The sequence below is a fragment of the Pantherophis guttatus genome, chromosome 2 (genome assembly GCF_059756535.1).
Source record: "Pantherophis guttatus breed Tessera chromosome 2, ASM5975653v1, whole genome shotgun sequence".
In the NCBI taxonomy this organism is placed as follows: Eukaryota; Metazoa; Chordata; class Lepidosauria; order Squamata; family Colubridae; genus Pantherophis; species Pantherophis guttatus.
Genome location: NC_142064.1, coordinates 40,353,572 through 40,366,693, shown reverse-complemented (window position 1 = coordinate 40,366,693; position 13,122 = coordinate 40,353,572). Strand labels below are relative to the sequence as shown.

Here is a 13,122-nt window from a genome sequence, read left to right as displayed (position 1 = left end):
TCAAAGTGCATTTGACAACAGCCCTATTGAGAAATGTCCTTTGTTGGCATAGAGGATTTCACTGGTTGCTTTCCAGAGAACTGTGTGCTTAATTATCTGACAGAATAAAAGGAAGCAGCAGGAGTTTAGAGCCGAAGAGACTCTGCAATTGAAAATGATATGAAATAATGGGTGGTTCTTAATGTGTCAAATGTTTTTAATGATGAAAAATAATTATGAAATTCGTAAGGAAATATTTAACTAAATATTGATTTACTAGGTTTGCTAATGTCATAAATTAGAAATTGTTCAGCATATTGCTTTCAAGACAAAGATAGAAGTGAAAGTCTAGATAAGCAGTTTCTTACATCCATATAGTATCAGGGAGCAGTTCCCACTGAATTTAGAGGGGTTTATTTCTGAATTCACATGAATAGTATTGAATTGCTAGGGTTACTAGTCCTATGCATACATAGCTGGATAGCTGGATAGCAGTCAGCCTGAACACAGTGGGACATTTGGAGCAAACCTGCATAAGTCAAAATGCCATTCACACCTCACTAATAAAACTCCCATTGATTTTAGAGCTCTAGGACTATACTTTCTTGGAAAAAAAAAACCCTCCAGTATCAACAAATGAGATGTAATTCTTTTTCTTTAAGAAACATCAACCCACAGGAAGGAAAAATCAATCAAAGACTTTACACAATTATGTTACAATTATTTAAGGTAGGCTTTCTTAATTGTATTATAGAGTGCATTTTCAAATTGACACATGTCATTTACAGGCTTGATCCATGGTGTTTTCTTTTTAATCCTTCAGGGGTGGTATGAGGTTGTAGTCAGCTGAATATAGAAGGTTAATGCTTTGTTTCATGAGGGAATGTTGTCATTAGTCCTGGCAAAGCACTTTCAGAAGCAGTCCTGGGTTCCTATCTTCTCTTTGGTTGTGGACATGATGAGAGAGTGAGGAACAGTCACAATATGTCTAGTGGTAGAGGATTACAAAGATCTTTTAAGTCTAGACATGGTATAGAGACAGTATTGATTACTCTAGGGATGATTTATGGTTATACCCCTCTTTTTCTTAGTAGACCTCAATATTTCTCATTTTCTCTTGAAACTTTGGCTGCTCAGGTTGAATCTCAAACCTCACAGGAATAATACCCTAAATTCACTAGATATGGGAGCTATGAAGCCACAAATCTGCATCTTTCCAAAATAATATTTCTACCTGAAATATTGACGACACCCAGCTATACATCTCCACCCCGAACCACCCCAACGATGCCCTTGAAGTGATGTCCCGGTGCCTGGAGGCTGTACGGATCTGGATGGGGAGAAACAGGCTCAGGCTCAACCCATCCAAGACTGAGTGGCTGTGGTTTCCGACGTCCCGATATAGTCAGCTGGCGCCATTACTGACTATTGGGGGCAAATCATTGGCCCCCACAGAAAGGGCTCGCAACTTGGGCGTCCTCCTGGATTCACGGCTGTCTTTAGAAGAGCACTTGACGGCTGTGACCGGGAGGATTTTTCATCAGGTTTGCCTGATCCGCCAGTTGCGTCCCTTTCTAGATCGGGACTCTCTACACACAGTCACTCATGCCCTCGTCACCTCTCGTCTGGACTATTGTAATGCTCTCTACCTGGGGCTCCCCTTGAGGTGCACTTGGAGGCTCCAACTGGCACAGAGTGCGGCCGCGCGGGTGGTTATGGGAGCAATGTGGAGTTCCCATGTAACACCTCTCCTGCGCGAGCTGCACTGGCTCCCAGTAGTCTTCCGAAAGCGCTTCAAGGTTCTGGTTATCACCTTTAAACCACTCCATGGCTTAGGACCTGGTTATCTACGGGACCGCCTGCTACCACCAATAGCCTCCCACCGGCCAGTACGCTCCCATAGAGAGGGGCTCCTCTGGGTCCCGTTGGCCAAACAATGTCGACTGGTGGCCCCTAGGGGGAGAGCCTTCTCTGTGGGGGCACCTATGATCTGGAACGAGCTCCCCCCGGAGATACGGAGGATCCCGGATCTGCGCACCTTCCGTCACGCGCTTAAGACTTTTTTATTTCATCAAGCTGGCCTGGCCTAAATCTTCTCCCCTTTTTAAATGTAAATTTTAATTTGTTTTAAATTATGGGGTATTTTAAATTCAGCCAAATTATTTAATTCGTTTTTAATTTATTTTAACTTTTTGTATTTATGTGTCTTATTAAAATACCAAAACAGGAAAGATGGAAAACTTTTAAGCCTATTCCTGAATAATATTGAATGTTAAGGCTTGATAAATTCTTTCCAACCAAAAATTTATGCCAATTTCATATACCGTATTTTTCGGAGTATAAAACACATCTCCCCCCCCCAAAAGAGGGTGAAAATCTGGGTGCATCATATACTCTGAATATAACCCCGCCCAGTCATATCCACAAAATTCTCATGTTCATCACAAAGTGAATTTCAGAAAGATATCACTTGTGCTAGCCAGGCCTCCACTAATTATGCAGTGGTGAGATGGAAATGAGATGGAAGTTATGGAATTAAAATTATGTATCATATTCTAAGAAAAATCTTGAGGCATAAAGAAAAGGGAAAGAGAAAAGTTTAGAATAAGTAAGGTAAGAGAGGAAAGAAAATCTCAAAGTTATCATTTTTCATTTATAGAAATGCCAAAACCATAGAATAGATTTGATTCTCCTGATGTTGGAGTTCCATGTAGTTTTTGATTTTGTTGTTGTTGGCACTCTGGAAAAATTTCCTGAAAAGAAAAAGAGAAGGAAAATAAGTAACAACACTATAAAAGCTGCCATCAATGATGTTTTGTTATGTGGGGAAAAATTCCCAGCATTTTGTGTAGAGCCTCTTGCAATAGTTCTATTATTATATCTTCCGTTAGGAACCAGCTCCTGAACTTTGGGATCAGTTGGTTCCTTGGCATCAAGCTCTTCTCATCATTCCACATTCAATTAAAGTACAATAGATTGTACTTCTCTGTGATCAGTGGTATCCTGTTAATAGAATTCTTCCTTTGATCCAGATGGTTCCCTATTCTGCACAGATAAATCCAATCATTATATCTAACATATTGGCCACATCCTTGGTTTTGGAAGCTGGTTTGTAGACTTCATTAGGTGACATCATATTTAGGATTTCACTGACAACAAATTTGTATCCCTACTTTTTTCTCCACATTTCAATTGGAAGTTTACCTAGATTTCTAACTTGATGACTGCTATGATATTTATTTTTCATGTCATCATTATTTTGCTCTGCATCTTCTTTTATTTGCTTTAAGCCATTTCAACTGTGATTTGTAGGAATAGGATACAAAAGCACAAAAACAAATAAACCTGGATTTATCCATATTGAATGCATATTCAGTATGAACAGGTTTTCAGGAAGCACCTTGACCTTGGCTACTGAACTGACTTCCCAAAATACTTCCCAGCTGATACTTTAGTTTCCATAAATATTTTGTAAGTTGCCCAGAGTTTTCTGAAAAGGGTAGCTATGACAAATTTACATAATAGTAATAGCTAGTCTTCAGTGAAATCGTATGATTCATTCAGGATGAAATTTGCATTAAAGATGGCTTTTAATAGAAAAGAAAGAAAAATGCCATGCTTCCAATGCAGCTGACATAGTTACAGTAAGTATTTATGCATATAGAAATAAAAAAAAAAGAAAAGAAAATCTGTCTACTTATTTGGTAATATATTTGATTTTTCTGACAGATAATGCATAGTCAATCTTTAGCTTAAACACCTGCTATCTGGTGCAAAAGACCAGGATCACATTGTGAAGGTTCAATTAAGCTGATTTATTGCTAAAAGTCTATGCACAGGAATCTTCTGAACTAATGGTCAGCACTTGGTTAGGAATAGATAAGGGTCAATGCAGGGGTGAAATCTACTTACCTTCCTTACCGGTTCAGAAGCATGCGCTCGTCACGTGTGCACGCACACCTTCTGTGCATGCGCAAAAGGTAAAAGAAATTACTTCCTGGTTGAAACCCGGGTGGATCGCTACCGGATCTCCAAACCACAGGAAAAAATTGCTATCAGATTAGGCGATCTGGTCCGATCCGGGAGCATTTCACCCCTGGGTCAATAGTTCTGAACAGGAGTGGTTGGACTTAATTCACTTGTGGCTACATAGATATTCTAGGTTGATCTCTCTTTTCACTCTGCTTATAGATTCTATCATTCCTCTCCTACACTTGGATAGCCTAATCAAAAAAGAGTAAATGATATCAGGAAACAAAATAAAAATCATTCTACAATATATATATATATGCCAGAATTTCAAGGACTTCCTTTTTACATGGTAAAAACTAAACTGAAATGGAATTTTTCTCTGGAGTAATAGAATAGAGTATATTTATACATATACTTTCAAATATAAATGTGTTATGAGCTTGTATTTTCTTAAGGGAAATCAGATAAAATGGTGAAGTGCCATAAAAAGGTAGAATTCCATGAGAAATGAGGGAAAGAATCCTATTAACCTGGAAAATACAGATTTTATTTTTTATCATCTTACGTCTTTAATTCATCATTCAACATGCCTATTGTTGCCCAGGCATGAAAAAATATTAAAGGAAATACCAAAAAAATATTCATTTTGAATTACACACAATTTGCTGGATTATAAATCTGTTAATAACTCCAGATGTTGATATATTTTTTTTAAAAAATGTAACCTAAAATACGTAGTGTCTTAACAGATATAGACAGTACTAGAATCTAAGTTAGCTTCCAAAAATATGGACACAATTATTGATTCAACTGTGCAAATTCTATGCAAGTCTCAATTATTAGTGTTTTTTTCCCTTCCCTTCCCTTCCCTTCCCTTCCCTTCCCTTCCCTTCCCTTCCCTTTCCTTTCCTTTCCTTTCCTTTCCTTTCCTTTCCTTTCCTTTCCTTTCCTTTCCTTCCCCTTCTCCTTCCCCTTTGTTTATTGCCCATGCATAGCCAATACATGGTCACCCTAAGAGAGATAGCATCCAAAAATAATATAATAAGACTGAAATCCTAAGTCTAATTTGCATAACTGAACTTAGTCAGATGGGTATAAAAACAATGTGCCCTTCTCTTATTTTTCAATACAGGTGGTTCTCAACTTACAACAGTTTATTTAGTGATTGTTCAAAGTTACAATGGCACTGAAAATAGTGACTTATGACAATTTTTTCACAGTCATGACCATTGCAGCATGCCAATGGTCACGCGATTTACATTCAGATGTTGGACACCTGACTCATACTTATGACGGTTGCAGTGTTCAGGAGTCATTTTGCGACCTTCTGACAAGCAAAGTCAACAGAGAACCCGGATTCATTTAACAAACATGTTGCAGTGATTCACTTAACAAATGTGACAAGAAAAGTGGTAAAACAAGACAAATTCACTTAACAAATTTTTCACTTAACATACATTTTGGGCTTAATTGTGGTTGAAAGTTGAGGACTACCTGTAATAAGCAATAGAATATGTTGCAGGGAGAAAGATGGAGATGTCAATAAAACCATTCTGATCTGATTATACTACCTCCTTTTTGTCTGCCTTATTACTTAAAACTGAAATCTCTCTTCTTGAGAGCATACTGGGGTATGCTACTCCACTTTGTAAACTCAGTTGGGAAGAATCTTCTAGCATCAATCTGAAAACATTACAGCATCTCCAGAGGCTGGAAAAGGTTACATAAGTGCTTTACTTTTATTGATTTTATAATCGTGTCACTTATCCATATTCAAAGTGTTATGTCTAGCCACTTAAACAAGGTTCTATATTAGGATCAAAATATCTTGGTGTCTTCACGGTTTATTGTTTTGCTATTTGAGTTATTTCAAATAGAATTTAGGTGATGGCCGTTTTGAAGTTAAATAAGCTAGTGATATCCCTCCCTTCTTTGTCTGCTTAAATAATTACCGAGCAATAAATTCACCGATTTCAGGAATTTGGTTCACAATGAAAGTCCTGTAACTTAATAACATAAAATAACTCCAACAAATTGAAGAAGAAAGCCTACATCTCCCTTATTTTATCATATATTAGAAACAATCCCAAATAATTGTAATGTATGGAAATTGGGTTTCTTGACTAGAATAACCATTCTCTGGTATGCAGAAGTAGCAGCTAAATGCCTCATTGTTGCAAGCATTCATGGGAGAGGAACTTTTAACAAGTGAATAAAAATATATCAATGTGAAAAATGTTAACTCAATGTAACAGTGTATAATTTAACATTCACATTAAATGTGTGTTATAAAAGTATCATCAACTTTTAGTTTTTAACAGAGAAAATTAAATGCCCAAATTGTGCTAATATAATGGTGCAGTCTACATTTGAAGTTTAACAAAAAAGTTGCAAAATCAGAATCACATTTTGATGAACCCTATTCTCCCCATCCCAAACCCAGTCAGCTAGCTGACTGAGATTGGGCTAGTCACTCTCTCCCAAAACTATTTCTGAAATATGGAGAAAACTATATGGACTTCTACAGGCAGTTGCCAGTAACCATTACTAGCTAGGGAGGAAAGATGGGCTATAAATTGGTGTAATAAAATTATAAATTCAATTATTGAACAGGCATATCAGATTCTATCATGGATTTAAACTACAACATAAGTAGAATTGTTACTATTTACCCTAAAGAAAGCAGAAGAGAATGAAAAACCCACATAAATTCAGTTTAAAATAAGAGGAAACATTTTGTTATATATTTTAGCAATTGGAAGTTACAGTATGCACCAGCATATTCCATAGAGCTTCAAATGGGGCACAAAGAAGTAGCTACTATCTAAGTACTAGAGTTCAGAGAACAAAAATGAGACAAACAGGGATAATTTCTCCACTAGTGAGTTCTAGAAGATTAGTCTACTCTAGAACATATTCAGTGTCATCTAAATAGCAGTAATGAGGACATGTTTCACATCATTTCAGCAATGGTGATGTTATGAAATCATTAAAGGAGAAATAGTCAGAAGAATTAGGATTCTTGAAGGTGATTTTTAAGTTAGGTACAACTGAAAACTTCATGACAGAAGCATAAATCCTAGTGGTTTGTACAATATTTCTACACTATGTTGTTCATAGCTTTTTTGGGTTTTCCACATTTATCTTCTGCCCTTGCAGGAATTTCACTGGATGCTTCAATAGATGCTTCCAAAAAAAAAAAAAAGAAAGAAAAAAGAAAAGAAAAAAAAAGTGCTCATTTTTTAAAAAAAATTTGATTTATATGCCGCCCTTCTCCGGAGACTCAGGGCGGCTTACAATGCGTTAAGCAATAGCCTTCATACTTTTTGTATATTTATACAAAGTCAGCTTATTGCCCTGAGTCTGGGTCCTCAATTTACTCACCTTAGAAAGGATGGAAGGCTGAGCCAACCTTGAGCCTGGGGAGGATTGAACTCACAGTAATTGCAGGCAGCTGGATGTTAAATGCTACCTTTAGGAGGCATTAGCCTCCTACGCCATTTAGGCTCCTTGAGAGCTTCAGTTAAAAGTATTTAAAAACAGAGGGTTTCCATCTTTATTTGATAACTGTTCCTGTCTGAAAGCCAATGGTGGGTTGCTACTGGTTTGCCCTGTTTTGGGCGAACCAGTAGCAGCGGTGACGGGAGGCTCTGCTCACCTGCCCGGATGTCATCAAATATACTCTGTGAATGTGCGGAAGCTTCTGCGCATGCACAGAAGTGGTGTGCACGCGAGCGAAGCAGTAGCAAAGGTAAGTGAAACCTGCTTCTGTTGAAAGCTCTTCCTTTCATGTGGTAAGCATTCTAGAGTAAACCAATTTTCTAGAATCCTTTCTGTCAACTCTTGGGGATGATCTTTGGCATGATATGAATGGGAAAGGAGTACCTCCCCCACCCCAATTTTGTTGGATTTCTAGGAAGCCCTTGATAGCATGACTATAGTATCCTTATGGGCTCTCTGCAGAGAGATCATAGAGGCTGTCCTTCAGTGGTTCTGCTCCTTTCTCAGTACATGATTTTAGTTAGTGATGCTGGGAGAGATGAAATCAGCCAAGTTATTGTTGCCTTGTGTGGAGCCTTAGAGCTTGGCCCTTTCCTCTGTTCTGTACTGTTTAAATGATGCCACTGAGGAAGGTCATCTGTCAGTTGGTGATGACATATTATCAATATCCAGTTGAACATCTCTTTCCTAAGCCATATAGAAAATAGTCCATTTTGTGACCCAGTATCTAAAGTAGCCATCATAATCTAAAGAGGAGAAAGGGTCACATCAATAAATTAGAAACAATTGTGGGCCAAAAGGAATATCGGGCGTGCTGATAAGCTGCTTGGCCCCTAGCAGAGTTTAGCAGTGCTAAATCTGGCAGCATCAGTGAAGTCTAATGGCATCGGAGGCACTTCACAACACAACCTTTAGACAGTAGCTGATTGTTCCTACTGATGGTAACATTTAGTAGTGGTGAATTTATTAAGTTTTAAAAAATATTGGCAGGCTTCTCAGGGCTGTTTGATTAACCACACACAGCCTACATGGCACTAAATGGAAACTGTAGGGTCTAAATGGAATAGAGCAAAAAAATAAATAAATGGAGTTATTTGTTCAACATGGTTTTCTGACAACTCCAATGTAGTTTTGTGAATGAGGTGATGGTGGTGGTGGTAGCACACCAAGTTTTTTTTCTATAGCTACATCTATGCTTTCAAGGCTTTGTTATCTTTAAAGGTTTTAAAGGTTTCCCGTGTTCTGTCATACTGACACAAGGAGTGGTGCTCATACCCAATTCTCAGCCAAGGGAGCTTACATTGTCTAAGCTATCAGTCACCAACTGATGGTCCATGGACCACCGATGGTCCGTAAGAAAATTTTGGTGGTCCACAGAAAAATTATTTGCATTTTTAATATTGCACTAAATCAGGGGCCCTCAAATTACAGTCCCTGGGACGGATACATGCAATGAACATTTGTGTTGCTGCAAAAGACCTTTGGGGTCTTTTGGTGCAGGTCGGAGGGGGGCAGAAATTCTGACTTGGGGTCTGCTTCAGCCTCTTGGTGCGGGGCTTTGGGCGAAGGCTGGAGGGAAGAGCTGGAAGGCCTTGTTCCAGTGGGACTGCATCATGGCCTGGAACTGGCTGACCATCTTAGCCTGCTGAGCCTCCAGGCACCGGTACTTGGCCTTCCACTCCCGCAGGTCTGAGCTCTGCTTGGAAAGCCTATGCTCGTAGTCCTCAGTGAGGTGCTTCTGCTGAGCCTCCTTGAACTGAGCCAGCTGTTTTGCCAACTCTTTCTCGTGGTGGCTGCTTCCTACTGGGGCCCTAAGGAGCCCAGGCAGGCAGGCAAGGAGAGGCTGGGAGGGGAGGGGCGAGTAGAGGCTGGCGAAGCACCCCTCGATGCGAGTGACATCGAGTTGGCCATCGAGTTGGCGACGACTACCCAGTCACATGACCACCTAGCCATGCCCACCCAGCCGGGCATTAGGCAGATCATATTAGTGGTCCATGGGATTTAAAATTATGAATTTAGTAGTCCCTGAGGTTTGAAAGGTTGGTGACCCCTGGTCTAAGCGATGCTTCCATTATCAAATGGTCAGCATGAAAATACAGAACCCAGTAACATTCCCACCAAAATGGTACTTATTTATCTACTCGCATTTACATGCTTCTGAACTGTTAGGTTCATTAACAACAGTGTCAAGAAAGGTAGTAAAATGGGGCAAAATTCACTTAACAAGTTTCTCACTTAGCAACATAAATTCTGGGCTCAATTCTGGTTGTAAGTTGAGGACTACCTGTACTAGGTTCAAGAGAAAATTATCTTCTGCGAATGTTAGCTTTTGTTGTACAATCATTTACTTTCCCCAAAATGTGGTAACTACAGGACATTGTAAAAACAAGTGTTTTGAAGAAGCATTATGCTTTTTACATCTCCAACAAAATGCCATTTTTTACACTTTTTTCCTATACAAACATAACAGAGTCCAATAAATTTTAAAAACTATTTTTGTTCTATAAGTTGTAATAGGAGATGACCCCCTTACTATAGAGGTTAAAACATTCTCCCATTGCCTAAGATAATATAGGAATCTCTAATTCTTTATTCCATTCATTTCTTAGCATCTGCATTTCAAATGGATTTATTAATAATAAATACCTATAAAAACTAATAGTTTTTTTGATATTTAAAAATGAACAAGTTGTTCTAGTGTCTCAGGTGTCTCAGAAGCTGAAATTGCTTCTGGTTCAAACCATGTTAACAAATCATTTATTGGTTTCTTTATGTATTTGGTTGTATAGAAATGATTAGGATTTCTTCCATTTTTTTATTCTTGTTGAGAACATTGTACTTTTGTTTTAGTGAAATACTGTTTTAGGCATGTGAAAGAAATATTGTGAACCACTGAGATGTGGGTTAAATACATTTCATGGAATCCTGAAAATCAAGTAGATAAATTATTTTAAATATCTGTTTTGTACAAATACTCCTGTGTAATTCCTTTTCCACTTTCCATTCTTTCCTTGAAGGTTGGTGCTCATAAGACCAACCTAGGCAGTTGCCTGGCAGGGCTCAATGGGGTAGCAGATAGAAGTGAGCTGAGACTGAGGCGCCATTCCCAACCTGTTCACAGCACCTTGATTTTGGGAAGAGACAATGGAGAGGCCGAGCTTACTGAAGTATCCATAACCATCTTATTCTATCTTGTACATGATTCTAATGCAAATAAATGCCTCATTCAAATTGTTATGGAACACACAGGGACATGTTTGAATCATGCAAAATGATATATATAGAAACATCATAAGCTTCCACTTTTCGAAGTCTATTCCTCTATTATTATTTTTAATATTCTGATTACACTACATTATCCTCACTAGCACTCATCTCATTTCAGCTGAAATTTTAGGATCGTAGGCAAAAATAAAGACTGCCCAATTCTTACTATCATAAATGTGCAACACTTTATAAAAGGAAACTTCCAAATGGACAGGAACTATACTATCATTGGTTGTATATCCATATCTGGATTTTGCTGCAAACTGTTTATTGCAATATGGTTTATCTCTTTCTAAACATGGTCAAAATGTTTGAAGAACATCTCTAGACCATTTTTACAACTCACAAGAGAAGCAGTGAATATGAATTCTAAATTTTCATCACAACAAACTGGCATTTAGTTACATGAAAACCAAGCAGCTGGTGATAGTGTTCCTAGCAGACATATTTGTAATTAGTTTTGTACTTGTTTTGGTTACGCTAATTTTATGTTATTTCCTTTAAGATTATTTTATTTTTGTAAGCATCCCTCCCAAGATTGGTTGGAGTTGGGCAGCATCCAAACTGAATAAAATATTAAATGAATAAAAATGTATATTATGGTAATTTAAAGGAGATGCATGGATATAAACAGGATTATCTGCCAGATTATAATAAAAAAAGCCAAGATGGAGGTCATAACAACGTGATTGACAACGTGAACTATTCGAAACTGCCTGTTTTTTAATGGATGTTATATACGCAGGCCAAACACTACTGTGGCAGCCTTCTTGACATATTCTGCCATGCCTTGTGAATATCCCTGGTTGTGGAACAGCATCCTTGCAGGGCATCTGTAACCTCATCATCAGATCCATGGTTGCACAGTGGTTAGAATGTAGTATTGCAGGCTAATTCTGCTGAGTGCTGAGTAGCTCAGCAGTCCGAGTCTTTCTGGCTCAAGGTTGACTCAGCCTTCCATCCTTCCAAGTCGATAACATGAGGATCCAGATTGTTTGGGGCAATATGCTGACTCTGTAAACTGCTTAGAGAGGGTTGTACAGCACTATGAAACAGTATATAAGACTAAGTGCTATTGCTATCACGTACTTGAAATGGTTGTTAGACATGATGAAAGGGAAAAGAAAACCAAATTTATCTGGCATCTCATCATTTTCAATCCATATTTTTTTATATTGGTTTAACTGGTCTTACTGGGACTGGCTTATTTTGATTCTGTATCATTGGGAGCTTGTCAGAACTGTATTAAATAGTTGTATTTAATGTAGTTGGTGGCTTCCATCTGCCTGTGAAAGGCTGCCTGTAATATAAGACAATCTGCTTATTCATAGTTTTGCACTGACAGATATTGTAGTTGACATAAATTCATTTACAATTTGAAACTGGAGTGGACGTGGAGTTGAAGAACATCTATTTCATACATCACAGAGGCTGTTTCTTTTAAATCTATTAGAATTTATTAAAAATTCTGAAGTGCTTTTGTATTCATCCCACTTCAGAATGCAGCTAATATGTAGACCAACTTATTTTCAGAACAATATAGTACAATAATAACATCACTATAAGCAAATTATTGCCCAAGTGCTTCCAAGAAAAGAAAAATATTGGTCATAATTATAATCACTGTAGATAATTGGTAAGCAATAAGGGCAAGCACAATAGTTCATTATAGCTTATCTTCAATTAGTTGACAACTGTATTTTTCAGCATACATAATGTAATTTGGAAAAAAGGTGTGTAAGAATCTATTTCAAGACAATGAACTCTTAAGAAAATAATAAGTGTCATTTCTTCTTGCAATCTGTTAACATTTATTTGGCTTCATTATATAATACACAGATACATTTCCCAAAAGAAATGATTTCTGGATGAATTAGGACATTTGTGTACTGTACGAGCTTAAATATAAGAAGGATACCCAACTCTATCTTCACTTCTAATGTATTAATAAAAATCAAGTAGTATTTTTCTTTGAAAAGTCAAGTAAATAAAATAATTAACAGTGTAATGCCATTATAATTCAGCCAGTTCATCCGCAGTGGCATTTGGGGAAAAAAAAGTATACTTGTTTGGTTGGTGCATTATATTTAGAAAATTTGGTGGGGAAATTATCATATAGCACACAGTGATATAAGTCACATAGGCTCACAACTCCTCTTAAATGCTAATAAATGCTACTGCACAATGCAATGTATACCTTTAAAAATAAAATTACGAATGGTTTCTAACTTTACAATTCAATCAAAATATTTATCCCCTGTATTTGTTCCATGGAGATTCTGCTGCTGAATGGAAGATTTGCAGCAGCCATTGTACAACATCAAAGGTGAACATTGATAGACATCACACGAGGGAGACAAATAAACAGTGGCAAAGCAACTATTAGAGTAAAAAGCATATAGA

General features: G+C 37.6%; 1 long non-coding RNA gene across 6 annotated transcripts in view; it reads right to left on the bottom strand.

Moving 5' to 3' along the window:
- Positions 1-13,122, bottom strand: part of LOC148115087 (uncharacterized) — a 150,981-nt gene that overhangs the window by 39,123 nt on the left and 98,736 nt on the right. For 2 of the 6 annotated variants that reach the window (XR_015732125.1, XR_015732121.1), the window contains exon 4: positions 234-2,732. The exons of the other annotated variants lie outside the window; for them this stretch is intronic. This is a non-coding gene — a long non-coding RNA (uncharacterized LOC148115087). Of the gene's footprint in view, positions 1-233; positions 2,733-13,122 lie in introns of those variants that run through there. 6 annotated transcript variants of the gene reach the window in all.